Genomic DNA, 14,968 nt, shown 5'->3' with positions numbered 1-14,968 from the left:
AGACATCTAGGTACTAAACAAAAACAATAAATTTAAAAAATCATAAATCCGACTGCCTTAAACAATACTAAAAAGAAGAAATCAAATCTAGAACTCTGTTAAGTAGCTAACATAAAGTTCAACAGTCGGGGCCCATTATAAGTACTAAGAATTTTTGAGCACGATTTGAATAGGATCCGACTTTTAAACTCTAAGTTAGCTACTTAACAGAGTTCTAACCCACTAGACTTGTTTTCCCTCTTGTTCTGAGAGGAGGCCTGTGCCCAGCAGTGGGACGTATATAGGCTGGGATGATGATGATGATGGTGATTTCACATTTTTTTGATATTTCTGTGCAAAATGGTAGATTAAAACAATTATAACACATATGTAATAATATATTTAGAATGAGCTAATTATTAACTTTCATTTGATATTCAACTCGATAGGATTGTTTTTTTTAACACAATTTGGCGCCAAAAATCCGCCATTTCGATTTTTAAAGAATTTTATGTATCCAGTGTCACTCGCGTCATCAAGACGAATTCAATGACGTATCATTTATCAAAATCGGTTCAGCCGTTGAGTAGTTACGAGAGGACATAGGAATAGACATACATACATACCTACATACATACGGGTCAAACAAATAACCCTCCTTCTTTGCAGTCGGGTAAAAACGATTTTTATGAAACTCATGAAGAAAATATCTTGAGAACATACTTCCAAGAACGGAAACTTTCGATTTTCAAAGACAAGTTTCCTAATCATCGAAGCACCCATATTTTCAAACTTTTGAAATACTTAGTTCGCAAGTGTTCTTTCGCGTTGATGCTTATATTATGCAAATGTAACAATTTATTAGGTATACCTTTGTATCCTGGGTTTGGAGCAAGTTTTAAATAAATGACCGAGCACGTGCAACTTACGTCTTTCAATACCTATTAGATTCAGTGAAGCTGAACACTGATAGATATAGATACGTACCTACAATGTACGTACAGTCGAGAACTTAAATATAAATTATAGCGTAAATTTCACACCAAATGGAAAATTTATAAAAACCCTCTTGATTATCTTTCGTTTAAATCCTTAAGAAAGAGGGAAATAAAATGAAATTAGATTGTTACACTCATACATCCGCCACGCCGAAGAAAATATAAAACTGTCCTAAATATTTCTGGTCCTTTATTAAATCGAAATTTTCAGTAAATAGTATCCCCGACTACATGACTTATAAAAATAATTCGTCTTCTGATTGTGAAACCATAGCTAATTATTTCAACGACCATTTCAATTCAGTTTTTTATATCTAACAGCCCAAGCGATCCTCCCTTAAATATGAATCCTCAATTAAGCAATACTCCTGTTGATATCTCGTCGGTTAACATTAATAATTCTTTAGTTCTTAAACATCTTCAGCAAGTGGACATAAATAAGGCCGCTGGACATGATCAAGTTCACCCTATTTTAATTTCCAATTGTAGTAAAGAGTTGTCTTTCTCTCTCAATTATCTACCGTAAATCTTTGGCTGAAGGTTGTTTCCCATTAGTTTGGAAAACTGCTTTTATTACTCCAATACCTAAAGGTGGGGATAAGCATGATGTTACAGAGTATAGACCGATTTCCAAACTTTGTATTTTCGGTAAAGTTCTTGAAAGGATCGTAACTCATGATTTGACGCAGTGTGTTTCTCGTGTAATCTCTCCTGAGCAGCACGGATTCTTCCGGGGTAGAAGTGTTGACACAAATCTCGTTACCTATACTGATTTTGTACTTGAGGCTTTTGAAGGTGGTTTCCAGGTGGATGCAGTGTACACCGACTTTTCAAAGGCTTTTGATAAAATCAATCATACATTACTTTTAAACAAATTATTGGAGATCGGTGTGCACGGTGACCTCCTTAGGTGGATTAAGTCTTATATCGAAAACCGTACTCAAGCTGTGGCACTGAGAGGATTTACTTCTAGATTTTTGCCCATTAGTTCCGGCGTTCCCCAAGGATCCCATTTGGGCCACTTTTATTTATATTATACATCAATGACATATGGCAGTGCTTCTCTAAGTCATCGCATTTGGTGTATGCAGATGACACAAAAATATTTAAGATAGTTAAAACTGCTAGTGACTGTTTGAACTTACAAGAGGATCTGGGAAGATTTGCTTCTTACTGTCAATCCAATCAACTTCTATTAAACCCTGATAAATGTCATGTATAAGTTTTTCTCGCAAAAAACATCCCATACACTTTCATTATAATTTTTCTGGTACAGTTATGCGACGGGTAACCAAGTTCGGGATCTGGGTGTGACCTTGGATGCAAAGCTCAGTTTTAATCCTCACATAGATATTATCACCGCTAAGGCTTATAAACGATTAGGATTAATACTTCGACTTTCTAAGCCTTTCAAGCTCTCAAACACATTAAAAATTTTGTATTTCTCTTTTGTGCGTAGTATTCTCGAATTTGGCTGCGTTGTTTGGAACCCCCAAATAAAATTCATATATCAAGAATTGAAAAAATCCAACGTAAACTTATTAAATCCCTTAACTACCGATCAGGTCTAAACCAAACAATTCATGTTCCCCTTCATAAACGTCATAACCTAGCTCCTCTTAAGAAACGTCGTGAATATCTTGATCAAATATTTTTGTATAAACTACTAAATAACCACATCGACTCATCAACCCTTCTTTCAAGGGTTAAATTGCAGACCCCTCGTCGTATCCCCTCTCGTCATTATTCCACTTTCCACGTCAGTTTTTGTCGTTCGAAATATGCGCGTAACACTTTTTTCAGACGGGCTTGTCGTAATTATAACAGAAGTTTTATGAACTTAGATATATTTTCATCATCGCTGCAAAGATATAGGATTCACTACGGAATTTGCTCTTTGATTCCTCATCCATAGTTTAAAGTAAAAGTAACAGATTGTTTTCTTTCCTCTACATTAGATGGCTTGTTTTTTCTTAGTCACTTAACATTGCTACTGTGTATTGCTGGTTGAAGGTAATAAATATGTACCTAATTTAATTTTTGTAGGTTAAACTGTTTTGTTTTGCGCTTGCATTAGTTATAGTTTATTTTATAATTAATGGAACTGTTGGTTCTTAAGTATATATTGTGTACGTTGCTGCATTGAAATGTAACCGTTTGTTTCCTAAATAAATTTAAAAAAAAAAAAAAAAAAAAAATTAATAAGGAAGGAATAATTTTTACACAACTTTGTATAGAAACTGACTCATAATTTTTGCTCATTAGTGATTTCTGTAGATGCAACTTCAAGCTAAAAAATATATTATTGTATTTAATGCCTTGCTTTAAAGTCGTGGTTACGTCTTCGTTTGCTTGTATCAAGCTGTATTTTGTAAACAACTATAAATTTTATGACTCTTCTTAATGTATCATTAAACTGAGTTTTATGGCCAGATATTATCATTGATCGATATTTCGATTCAGCAAAATTATCAATTTGCAAAAACAGTCTTAGTTTTTTTACCCGAATACCCGTCGAAAACTTACCTAGGCATAAAAGTACATCATCAAATAGTAGTCGGTTTCTCCTATTAAAAAATCGATAAGAGTCACTGACGAACAAGATCGATAATGTATAAATCTAATTTCAAAAGTTTTTTGTTAATTTACGGCGTAGAAAAGTATGTCGTTCAAGAAACCGCAAGGAAATTGGATCAGAGATTTCTGAGAAACGTGGTAATAGACATACACACAAACACAACTCTAACTTCCATTGCATATACGCAATCCTTTCCACAGTGGCTATAAACAAAAAAGAAAAGTTACCAACCAAAAAGTATCACAGATTTAAGTTTCCAGTAAACAATGTTTTAAGTAGAACAGAACGTAAGCAGGTAAGTAACACAAGTATAATTCTTTTGTGGACACTAAACTACTTTATCCTATTAGTGCCGCGACAAAAGCCAATATAGTCACGTCGATCTTGCAAGCAAGTATAAGTAGGATTATGTGTAAGAGCTTACTAATTACACAGATAACCTCGATAACGATCCGACGATCCTAACCAAACAATCCAAGACAGTGTGTCATCCATTGAACAAGCTCTGCCTAAAACCCAGTTCATCCTTCAATTGATAAACTTGAAAGGCTGATTGTTAATTATAAATTCATTCCAAATTCAAACTTATCTCTAGAGCCGGATGAACAACTTATTCAAAATTCGATACATTTTTGTTGATTTTGAAGATTTTTTTCGACTTAGTAGGTCGAGGAAATTGTAATGCTTACTGGGACTTATGGGCAGTGCCTGCTTAGGCAACGTGAATGCGGGCTCGGGAATATGTGAAAGAGCCCTATAATACCTATTCAGGACTTGGAATAAAATGAATACAGGAAGCAGAGTACGTTCTCTGCAATGTTCCACGAGGGATATTTTTTTATTCATTCATATAATTCAAACGCGACGATGCATCAAAAACCGGGTTTGGTTTTTTTAATTGAGTACATTATTACGAAAACAGAAATTAGTTTTCAAAAACTCCGAGAAACTATTGTATGTAAATTATTCTTTTTTTTGAGTGAAGCAATGAACTACAATGTTTGCCTTCCTTACAAAATCGTCGAAGATTGGTTCATATTCCAACTTAATATCTATGTGTATTCTAGTTGCGATATTTCCAATGTTCTAGCTCCAGGGGATTGTCTCTAACCAAACCCTGTAGAGCGAACCAATGGAACCTGTGCCACGCGAATAAATACGATCTGAATGTATTATCGAGCGCATTACGCGCGTCTCGCTTGAGGCGCGTATCGAGATAAGGAATAGAGAGACAGTTGCACACTTTTTAAACTTCATTCGCGAATACAAAGACGTATATACGGTTTCCTTTGTACGTTCACTAACAGTCGGCTTTGCTTCTGAACTAGGTTTTCGTTATATCGATTTTGTTTACATTTGAGGCAATATTATCGCTATAAAGGCTATAAAATAAGTTTACAAATGTGACCAACTTGTTTTTCTTATCACTTAAAATCCATGGCCATATCGAAAGTGGATGAATTAGTGCCTACTAATGCAGTGAGTTAAATCAATCTGGAATCAAGCAGCGTTGGTTGTCAATCAACAAGGTTGATTATCACATTCACTTGTAATAATGGTAATAATAGTTTTTAATATTTTAAGATACATATATACTGATATATAATCTGGCCTAGCGGAAATCAGCTGAAAAGCTAGAGTCGCCGACATAGAAGAATATGTACATTGAAGTGGCAAAGGGCAAGCCACTTCGCTCAAAGAATAGATAACTGTTGACTTCTGGGACATGGGTATTCGAATGGCGCCAACACATGTGAATACGCAGTGTTGGCAGACCTGCCATCAGGTGGACCGACGCAGGCAATACATGTAACTAGGTGGCAAATCGTCATTCGCTGTAGCGTTCTATCTAAGGGGGATGCCTGTGTTAAGTAGTGGATGACTTCTGAAGATGATTACATTGGACCTTATGACGGTAATTTTTTGCTCCAGGACCATCATCATCTCGGGATCTCAGAATGAACTACGGCCTAGTTCCTACTTGGACCCTGTGCGGATTGGGAACGCGATACATCAACGTTATTTTCATCATTTCTTCCAGCAAATGTCAAAATACTAGGTATTAAGCGGGCCACACTTAGTTAACTCGTATCGTACCAGGGCGGGACTCGGGAGGTAATTAATTACGCCTGTCAGTGACAAGCGAAGGCAGTTAAGTACATAACGTTTCATAATAAATAAGTTACCTAAGTTAAATAAATCAAGCTCACGATGAAAATTGATAGGGAGGTGCAGATTGAAGATACCTAATTACTCTTTAGTAATGCGGGCCAACTAATTCAACCACACGTAAGTGATATATATCACTTATTGACCGAGCGAGCGTGAAGTGCCCCCGTTTCAGTTTGAGCAAAAATTAAGCGAATGTCTAACTGATTCGATTTTTTTCCGATTTTTAGATCAAATTTTTCATCGACTCACTTTTACAATTGTTTTCAATATGACAAACTGATGGATGTTAGAAGTGTAAAAAATTACATATTTTAGCCTTTCGTACCGTACAAGCATTTATATATTACTATAGTTTTTCTTTTATTGTCTAAAACCTTGGAATTGCTAGAATTATGATTGAGTATTTATTTACTTTTATTTTATTTTTTTTGCGTTCGTCCTTGACCTGAGAAACACTGGAAGCCACAAAAAGCTAATAATCACAGACTAAGAGATAACCCTAGAGTAGGCAGGCATGCGTCGACTTAAACTTAACGCATAATTTATATTTTTAGCAGATAGTACTAAGCAGGTCAAGGCAAGCAAGGCCATGTTGCTCCAACAGATATGGAATCTACTTCACAGTGATCCTACCTAAGCAAACACAATTAATCACCACACTTGTGTATACTCGCTGTTTGTTCTGCATAGAGGATTAAATGCATAATTCTATATCATTGATTGTGCCCATGATATCGGCCATTTTGTGGATTTTACGGAGTGCTGAGATATTAAAATGTTAAATTTTAGTAGACTAGAACAAAGACTGGCAATCACTTCAGAATGAAGCAACAAATGGTGATAGCTACTTTACAAAGTAAAGAACATCATGTCAGGGCACACTCAACTCTTGCTTTTATCGAAATTCCTGGCAGCAAATGAAATCTGCATTTCATTGTTTTACGCTGAGTTGAAGCAATGCAGAGGCGTTTTAATGGGAGATGCTATGTAGACTATTTATGAAATCGTCAATTATACCTATAAATCTTAAGTATTTAGCTTCCTACTAAACAGAAGCTCACTTTCATTGCTAAGATCTTCTTAGAACAAAATCATCAATAAACAACATTACCTCAAAATACTCTCTTCAAACATAAATTTAAATCCAGTAACAGCTGTACCCACAACAACGTGTTTAATTTAGTTTTAAGTTCTCTCGAATGGAATCGCACCGCGCGAACGCATTTAAATTAAAAGAAATCGCAAAACATGTGGCTTATCCGCGTTAATCGATGACATCACGAAATAAATCTGTCCGTCTGCTTCTGTCGGGGATGGGATAGTGGGTCGCCCGGATCCGGTAGTTAAGCTCTATCGAAACTACTATTTTTATTACATTCAGAAATAACGTTCGACCGATTTTTAAATGAGGAAACAAGTTGTTCCCCCCTGGTAACACGAGTATCATCTTATGGGAACACGTCAAACAAGTATAACTTGAAATATGTACTATAAAAGAGTAACATGACTGATTGGCTGATAAGATATAGCCTAAATTACTGGGGCAAAAGGCTTCCAGTCTAGCAGACATGAAACTTGAGTATCGCAGAAATGCATAAGAAGAGGTTATTTATATTGCCACGGGATAAGGATCTACCCTCGTACAGGGCCCCCAACATAGTGGACTGGTATCCTGGTAAATGTCGCAGGAGACTGTCCAGTAGACTTAAACGGTGCAAGTCTGGCGACTGTGGCATTCTTTCAGCGAGTCTTGTATCCAACAGTGTACGTCTTTTGGCTGACAATGATGAGGAAATTAGGATATTTTTTTGTTTTCCAAGCTAATAATAATCAAAAACAATATCTTAAGAATAAATTTGTTTTTATAGATACTTTTTGACAAACAACCATAAGGATCAGATCTGTTAAGATTTAATAAAAATGATGATATCACAGAAAAAACAAGGATGATAACGCCTACTATACTGATAGACATGGAAAGAAATACTTATCTGACCCCTACGAGTCCCACGGCGAACGATCATCAATTCAACTATCATCGCGATAGTATTCTGTTTTATAGCACATCCGGAGTGTCCACTTTCAACAAGTGTCAGTTTTATGTTCGGGAGAAGTTCCAAAAAACATCTGAAAGGTATTGAGCGCGCATGTGACATATACATTTTCAAAGCTAGATTTAGCAACCTCATTTGCCAGAAAAAGTTGTAAATATGCTAGGTATCTGAATTGTAATAGAAGCAATCCCCGGTCTCTCCCGCGCTGAATTGGCTTCTAGACTTAAGATGAACATTTAAATACCTTTTCTACCTCTCGCAAATAGCTCCCTGACATTTGACCTAGCCTGTGAGTGTAGGTTGCTTCATAGTTGAATAGATTTACCTAGCGATTCTCATCATAAGCCGTTGCAATCGTCTTGCATCATTATTTGTTGTTGAATTCTTTGAACAGCAACGCATTTTTTCTTACTTAATTACGGAGTGTTTCATCGTAACTAGTAAAGAAAAACGTGGCATTTTCTTGGCTACTGTAAGTCCTCGTTTCTTGGCTATTTACCTGTTTTGTACCGTATTAAGAGTTGGATGCGAATTGCGTCGAGTTTATTTAGACTTCCTACAGATATTCGCCCGCACACAGTTACTTTGATACGTAGAATGAACTTTATTTCTTTCATCATTATTATAAACACTTTTGATTCTGTGAAGTTTAGTGTTATTTTTAATGGTTTTAGTTTTGAGCGTAGGTTGAGCAAAAATAACTTTAGTTGGGCATTGAGCTAAGTGGTATTATCTTAATGCAAAATAGGCATACATGCATTGATTACAACGACGCCTGATTTGAAGCGAATATATGCCTTATAAATTTGAAAACACTCTAGCTTTGATTTGATCAAAACTCAGTTATCCCTTGGAGTGGCAAGCGTCCGGGTCCCGGCACACCCTTGTTTGGCAGGCGACCGGCTCCGGCACGCTGTCAAAAACCCTTGAGTGGCAAGCGACCGGCTCCCGGTCGTTGGCGGGTGACGTATTCACTAACAAATATAAACTGGTAGACCTATATCTCGCTTGCTTATTCTTGCAGAATGCGTTCATAAATAGACAAGGATGGCATTTATTAACGGCGCGACAACACTACGGAGAAATTTCGTTCTATCGTTTACTCAAGTTTCACTGTGTGGCCGCTGCCGTGCGCTGGTATTTTCGGAAACTCGTATTATACTATTATTTGATATTGAAAGACTATAAAAGGGCTTTGTTTCGTAAATAAATTAATATTTTACGAAATAAATCAGTGTTTCCTACAGGTAATTGTTTATTTGTAATTATAGTTATTTAATACATGAACTGAGAAAAATTTGGTTATCAGATATTTGATAATGAATAATAAAGTCACAGAAATTGAAGGTCATTCATTGTTATTTAATTAGATATGCCATTTTATGCTAAACTATCACTGTAAGGCTTATCTATAAAATTAAAGTAGTTTTTTTTGGTGATATTTTTAATAAAATTCGCGAATTCGCGAATTAATTCGTAGGTGTCACTGCAGTCAAGAAAGATTTTTTCAAAAATGCCCCCGCGTTGACAGTAAATTTTAAATATGGCGCTGCCATTCCACAGGTTAAAAAGATTGATTTGATAGATACCCTCTGAAAGCATATTGATTCTAATAAGGAAAGAGTAAAAGAGTCAAAATTAAAAGTGGGATACTCCACCAGCACCACACATATTCAAAGATGTAAAGATCGCACATGTTGCTGAAAGCATAACAGATAGTGTGTTTATGGTATTGAATAATTACAATGCAAAGAAAGAAGACTAATAAATGTAGAGTCACATATTCTTTCGAAGTCGTCTATGTAGGTAAGACGTACATACATGGGTACACACATAAAATCACGCCTCTTTCCCAACGGGGTAGGCAGAGACTAAATCCTTCCATTTGCTACAATTCTGGCATACAACTCTCGGTTCATCTACATTCATCAATCTTTTCATGCATGTACGTCGGTTTAGAGTACTCCTGACCCGACCTTTCTTCAGAACGTCCCCGATTGGATCGTAGTTCGTTTGTCTAGGCCTTCCTCTTCCAAAGTTCCCATTCACGCTCGTCTTATAGATCTGCCTAGTCAATCTGTTTTCATTCATACTGTAGGTACTGCTCTGTACTGTTCTGTTGTAGGTAATACAGTCAGCATAAAAAGTAGCGGATCGCTTTTTTACTCTTTCGCGTTGACAGATAGACAATCTTGCATGGCGTTTAGTACGTGGCACTTAAAACGACAAAGTACGAAAATCTACAGCTACTTTTGATGCTGACTGTACGTTATACCATAGTACCTACGTATAAGAATTCTCCCAACACCAAACCTTGAGTCAACGCATATGTTTGCTTTGAACTTCATTGGGACATCGCTTCTTAAATGCTGTCACAATAATAAATATTATTGTTATTGTAACTCATCGTTAACTAACAGTGAGTCTGTGCCACAGATATAATAATAAAGGCGATTAGTGAGCGAATGTTTTACGGGTCAGATTACAGACAAGGCTCATGTCCGAATCCTCATAATCAGTTCTCAGAAATCTTGTAGCGTATAATAATAACTAACACAAGCAATTTAAGGAATAGGCGTTACTTTGCGGAGGTCCATATCAATGGACTATAAACCATTATTTTGCTCACCCGCTACCTTGAGATAGCTCTAAGTCTATGCAACAGATATGTGTTAATTGCAGCTCCTCCACCTACAACGCTGTAAGAACACACATAAATCACACAAGCCCAACCGTCACTACCACCACGCTCTACACTGACGCGTTTCGAACTTAACCAGAATTTATCCTCAGAAGTAATATAAGTCGAGGGTAAATCATCTACTAGGATACTAGGTATTGATTTTTGAAATAAAATTATTCTGTAATACTAGTGTACATGTAACAGACAATGTTGCCAACTGGTCGAGTAATTTGTCCAATTAATTTGGACAAGTGTCCAAAATTTAATTTGAACTGTGTTTTGCAGCATTATACGGTAGTAACCGCACTCGTGGTTTTCAAAGGCCTTTAACCCGTTTAGCACGAATTGGAGAGCTTATTGATTGATGAATTATAATCCATCTAAATAAAGCAAAAACTATCTAAAAGAATAGTACTAATCCATATAAACAAAAATTAATCGTTCAATGAGTTGCTAAGCGCAAAACTCGGGAACGGCTGGACTCGCTCGCTTATTCTCATTTTGTTGTGTTCGTTATAGTCCTATAAAGGTGTTTATGGAAGAAAAAAAACAACAAACAAAAACACACACACACACACACACACCGTTAAAACACTTAGCAGGTCTAAACAGAGGGGATCTGATTCGTAAATTCTAGAATTTAATGACGTCGCAACTCAATTTTCCTTTTGCCGAGACCCTCGAATATATTTTATAGGATTGATTTGACTATGACATCTCAAGTAGGTAGGTAAAGTACCAGAGGTGCTTGAGGTTGCATGAGAAGCTTTAGAATAGAAACAATATACTTTGTTTCATTTTGTACTGTATTGTTTTTTAATCAAATTCATTTTACGTAAAACTTGCGTTTCTTAAGTTCCAGTCTAGGCGTATGTCTGAAAGTTATGAAAAAGAAAAATAAAAGTAACGATAAATTTGTATTTTAATTTTTAATCGAAAACGCTTGTTCTTGGTACGTGGCTTGATCCAGTTGCTAAGGAGCTTGTAGACAAATATAATTTTGATATAACTTTAGTTGAGAATCTAACGGTTTAAGAATCAGGCTAAAGTAGCAACCGGCGACCGCGACGCACGACTGCGACCGGGCGGTCGTATTGTCTAACGCTCGGGCTCTGTCAATCGCAATCCTGCACCGTGTAACAGAAAGAAGAAAACGATTGTGATTCCAAGGATCTTAGATAATAAGGCCTCGGATCGCATGATCCACTGCTTAGTATTAATTAATACGAAGCACTGACGAATACAAACGCTCACGTCACGCGACTAAGTTCATGCCAAGCGATAGGTCGCGCAACTCGGTCGCGGTCGCCAACAGCGGTGGCGTGACTCAGAAAGTTTAAAATTAAATGAATTGCGGTCATAGGTCATCTACTTATGTATCGTCATTCATCAGCAGACAGTTAATGTCAGTGTAAGCAATGAGTTGCTGAAAACGTTCAATACTCGACTCTATTGTAAATGGTAATGATTGAATTGAAGGACTAACACATTTTAAAATCATTGTTAATTTTTACCTATATCAGAGAAGTTACTTTATCAAAATTGTAACTATGAAAATTTCGTCAGTCCGTAACTCTAATTATACTCATATTTAATACAGTAATATCGTTTTAAACATTTCACATTATGGGTTAAGTTTTTGTAAAAAATCCGATTTTAGTTCAAGATTATTTTGCTAATAGCACTTTTTGTTAGCTTATAAGGAGTAGGTATGGAAATTTCAGCTCAATCGGATTCCAACAAAAGGTCGAAAATGGGTCGCAAATTTTTAAAAAGACAACTTACAAGTTCCCCTACCTACATGCAAGTAAAAAAAAGCTTGTAAAAACGAGTAGTATTAAATAACGACACAACAGACAGACGGCACGAATATTTGGGCTGCCCGGTTGTGAGCGAAAGTGGTTGGGATAAAGGGGACCACAGACAACCAGAGCGACCAATAATCGACTCTGGCGCATTCAAGGTCAGTGTTCAAGAACCGTGCCGCCCCAAGCGTATTATACGTAATAATAAGAATAAACTATGGTTCTACCTTTATCCTTTATTATTCTTATTATTATGCCGGAGATTCAGTAGACTACTGAATAGGTACCGAATACAAAACAACCGGCCACGTGCGAGTAGGGGTTGCACACTGACGATTCCGTAGGTTCCTACTTTAAAGGCAAGCAAAAAATAAGTTTGTACCTATTTTATCGCATTTCGATTAAACATGAAATATTTTTTAATAGACAGTGTCTTTAGAACTGCACGCGTGTTCATAATTTACTGTCTTAGGTAGGTTATTTAATAATTCTGTGTCAAAAATGCATTTTTAAATGCTTGTAATTTTCAATCGCGTGAATTTAATTTTTTTCACAGTTTAAAATAATTGCAGCCATGGGTATTTAATATTAATTCAACTTTATATCTCCACGTGTTCCCGAAAATAGCGTATTGACGGAGTATAAAACAAAAAGATAGACAGATAAGGAAATGATCAAATAGATAAGCGTTCTAGTGTTTCTTTTTATGGTACAGAACCCTAAAAAAAGAACAAAAAACCAAACTTTGGAAGTGTTTGAAATCACGCTTAGAAACATAATTTTATGCGTAAGACCTTGAGGAGTTTGATCAACTTCGTTATCTAAAGTCCACCGTAATGAGAAACATACCTACAAACAATGATTAATATTACTACCTGAAATTAGCCAAGCCATGCTTAAGTAGATAAGGCGAAACCACACAACTGGCAACTACGTATACCTACTTACAAGCCATGTGCTGATGATGTATACATAGATCACAGAGATTATCATTACATTACTTAATTAGTAACGAACGCATGCAGCTCTACCTTACAAATAATATAGGTATCTATTGTACAACTAATTATATTTACACACCGTTTTGCAGGCATAAAACTATCTAGCAGTTGATTAGAATTTCTGAGATTAAAAAAAAATTACAACGTGGTCTTTATAATTATTATCGTTGTGAGAAATAGAAGAAAAAGAAGATAAATTTCATATCTCTAGAGGCAGTAGTTGAAGTTTCTAAATTTTAAATGCTTTCGTCCTGCTCTCTAATAAATATCTAAATTATTAATAGTTGTGCTTGGTATTCCCTACCATTTGAGCAGGAAACTGTAACTCTACACTCACAAACTTTCGCATTTATTATATAAAGTAGGATCGCAATATTCGCAATATAATTGAACATAAGAAAATATCTAAAGTTGCATAATGATTTCTTTGTTATTTAAAACTTGTACACCACTGGTATAAAATAACCTCCACAAGCATCAAACAACAACAATGTAGAGTCGAATTTCTCGAGGCGTCTTGTGAGTGTAAGAGAGAGATAGCAACACGGCATGCTCCGCGATGACGTCATGCATAGACCCAAAGACTAAGCAACTGGTTGGCCAACAAAAAATAAACATGAGGTCTGCCACGGCGCGTCGGCCCGCCGACACCAACCGATGCATTTTACGACAATACACTTTTTAACCACGCACCTGCATCTTGCAATATTCACACCTGCATCTTACCTTTGTAAAGAAGTCCAGTGCGCGCGCAGGTAAACACCGAATTCCCACAGGTGAAGATGAACGTTAATCTCGAATTTCAAATTGATTGTGCCGACAATTGTCGCACGCCGTTGACGTACTCGTGCTCTGGCTGTTAGCGACGCACCACACTTCCACTAACCACGCGGGCAGGCGGTTTGTTTATAAAATTATGAGCCTCTATTATTAATTTTAGAGGCCCGCACTGCGCATGTCTGTGCAACACGCGCCGGGTTCGAATAAGGTTATGTTGTAAGTTGTAAGCACCTCCGCACTTCGTCGGCACACGCACTTCGCACTACTTTCCGCGTAGAGTTTTTCGAACAAATCCGTGCGAACTTTTCGGAAGTAACACTGAACTCGGCCGAGCACTTATATTATCGTTCCCACGAGAACTACACTACGCTTGTAAATCTTATAATTCGGTAAACTTGACACTATCACACTTCCCCGACGATCCGCCGGCTCTACCTGCCGTAAGTGTAGGCCGTGTGCGTATATAAACACTTTTCAAACTCGAGAACCGGTATTCGATTCGGTTTCGCACGTGACACTGTCAAAATAAAATGCCGGTTAACACTTCGACACTCGTAACTCACTCATAGAAGGTACATTTCATGTCTAGAACGCCGTGAGGTTCAAGCGACAAATTAAACGAATAGAAAAGAAAATAAATGAAGAATACTAAAGTCGTCGGCTGCAAAGCCGAGCGTCCGACACTCCTGCTGAGCGCTGTACTAAACGCGAGAGGCCGCGCGACCCGCCGCGCCCCGCAGCCGCCGCCCGCCCGCGCGCGCCCTGCGACCCGCGCCCGCAACAGCGTATGAAAAAAATGTATAACTAACGTTGAAAAATCTCGAGTGCTCAGAGGGGTGGATCAGAGATCAGAGCGGACCATAGTGGTTCTGCCTAGTCGTTCGTTTGTCCTCGCCGTGTTTGTTTAGGTAGTTTTAG

At 37.1% G+C, this 14,968-nt stretch overlaps 1 protein-coding gene across 2 annotated transcripts in view; it reads right to left on the bottom strand.

Moving 5' to 3' along the window:
• Positions 1-14,762, bottom strand: part of heph (polypyrimidine tract-binding protein 1 heph) — a 458,299-nt gene extending 443,537 nt beyond the window's left edge. For both annotated transcript variants that reach the window (XM_074094991.1, XM_074094990.1), the window contains exon 1: positions 13,997-14,762. The gene's annotated coding sequence lies outside the window, so the exon portion shown is untranslated. The remainder of the gene's footprint in view (positions 1-13,996) is intronic.
• Between the last annotated feature and the right edge of the window lie 206 nt (positions 14,763-14,968).

Source organism: Choristoneura fumiferana, chromosome 12 (assembly GCF_025370935.1).
Source record: "Choristoneura fumiferana chromosome 12, NRCan_CFum_1, whole genome shotgun sequence".
Taxonomy (NCBI): Eukaryota; Metazoa; Arthropoda; class Insecta; order Lepidoptera; family Tortricidae; genus Choristoneura; species Choristoneura fumiferana.
The sequence above is the reverse complement of the archived record's forward strand: the minus strand, read 5'-3'. Positions and strand labels throughout refer to the sequence as shown.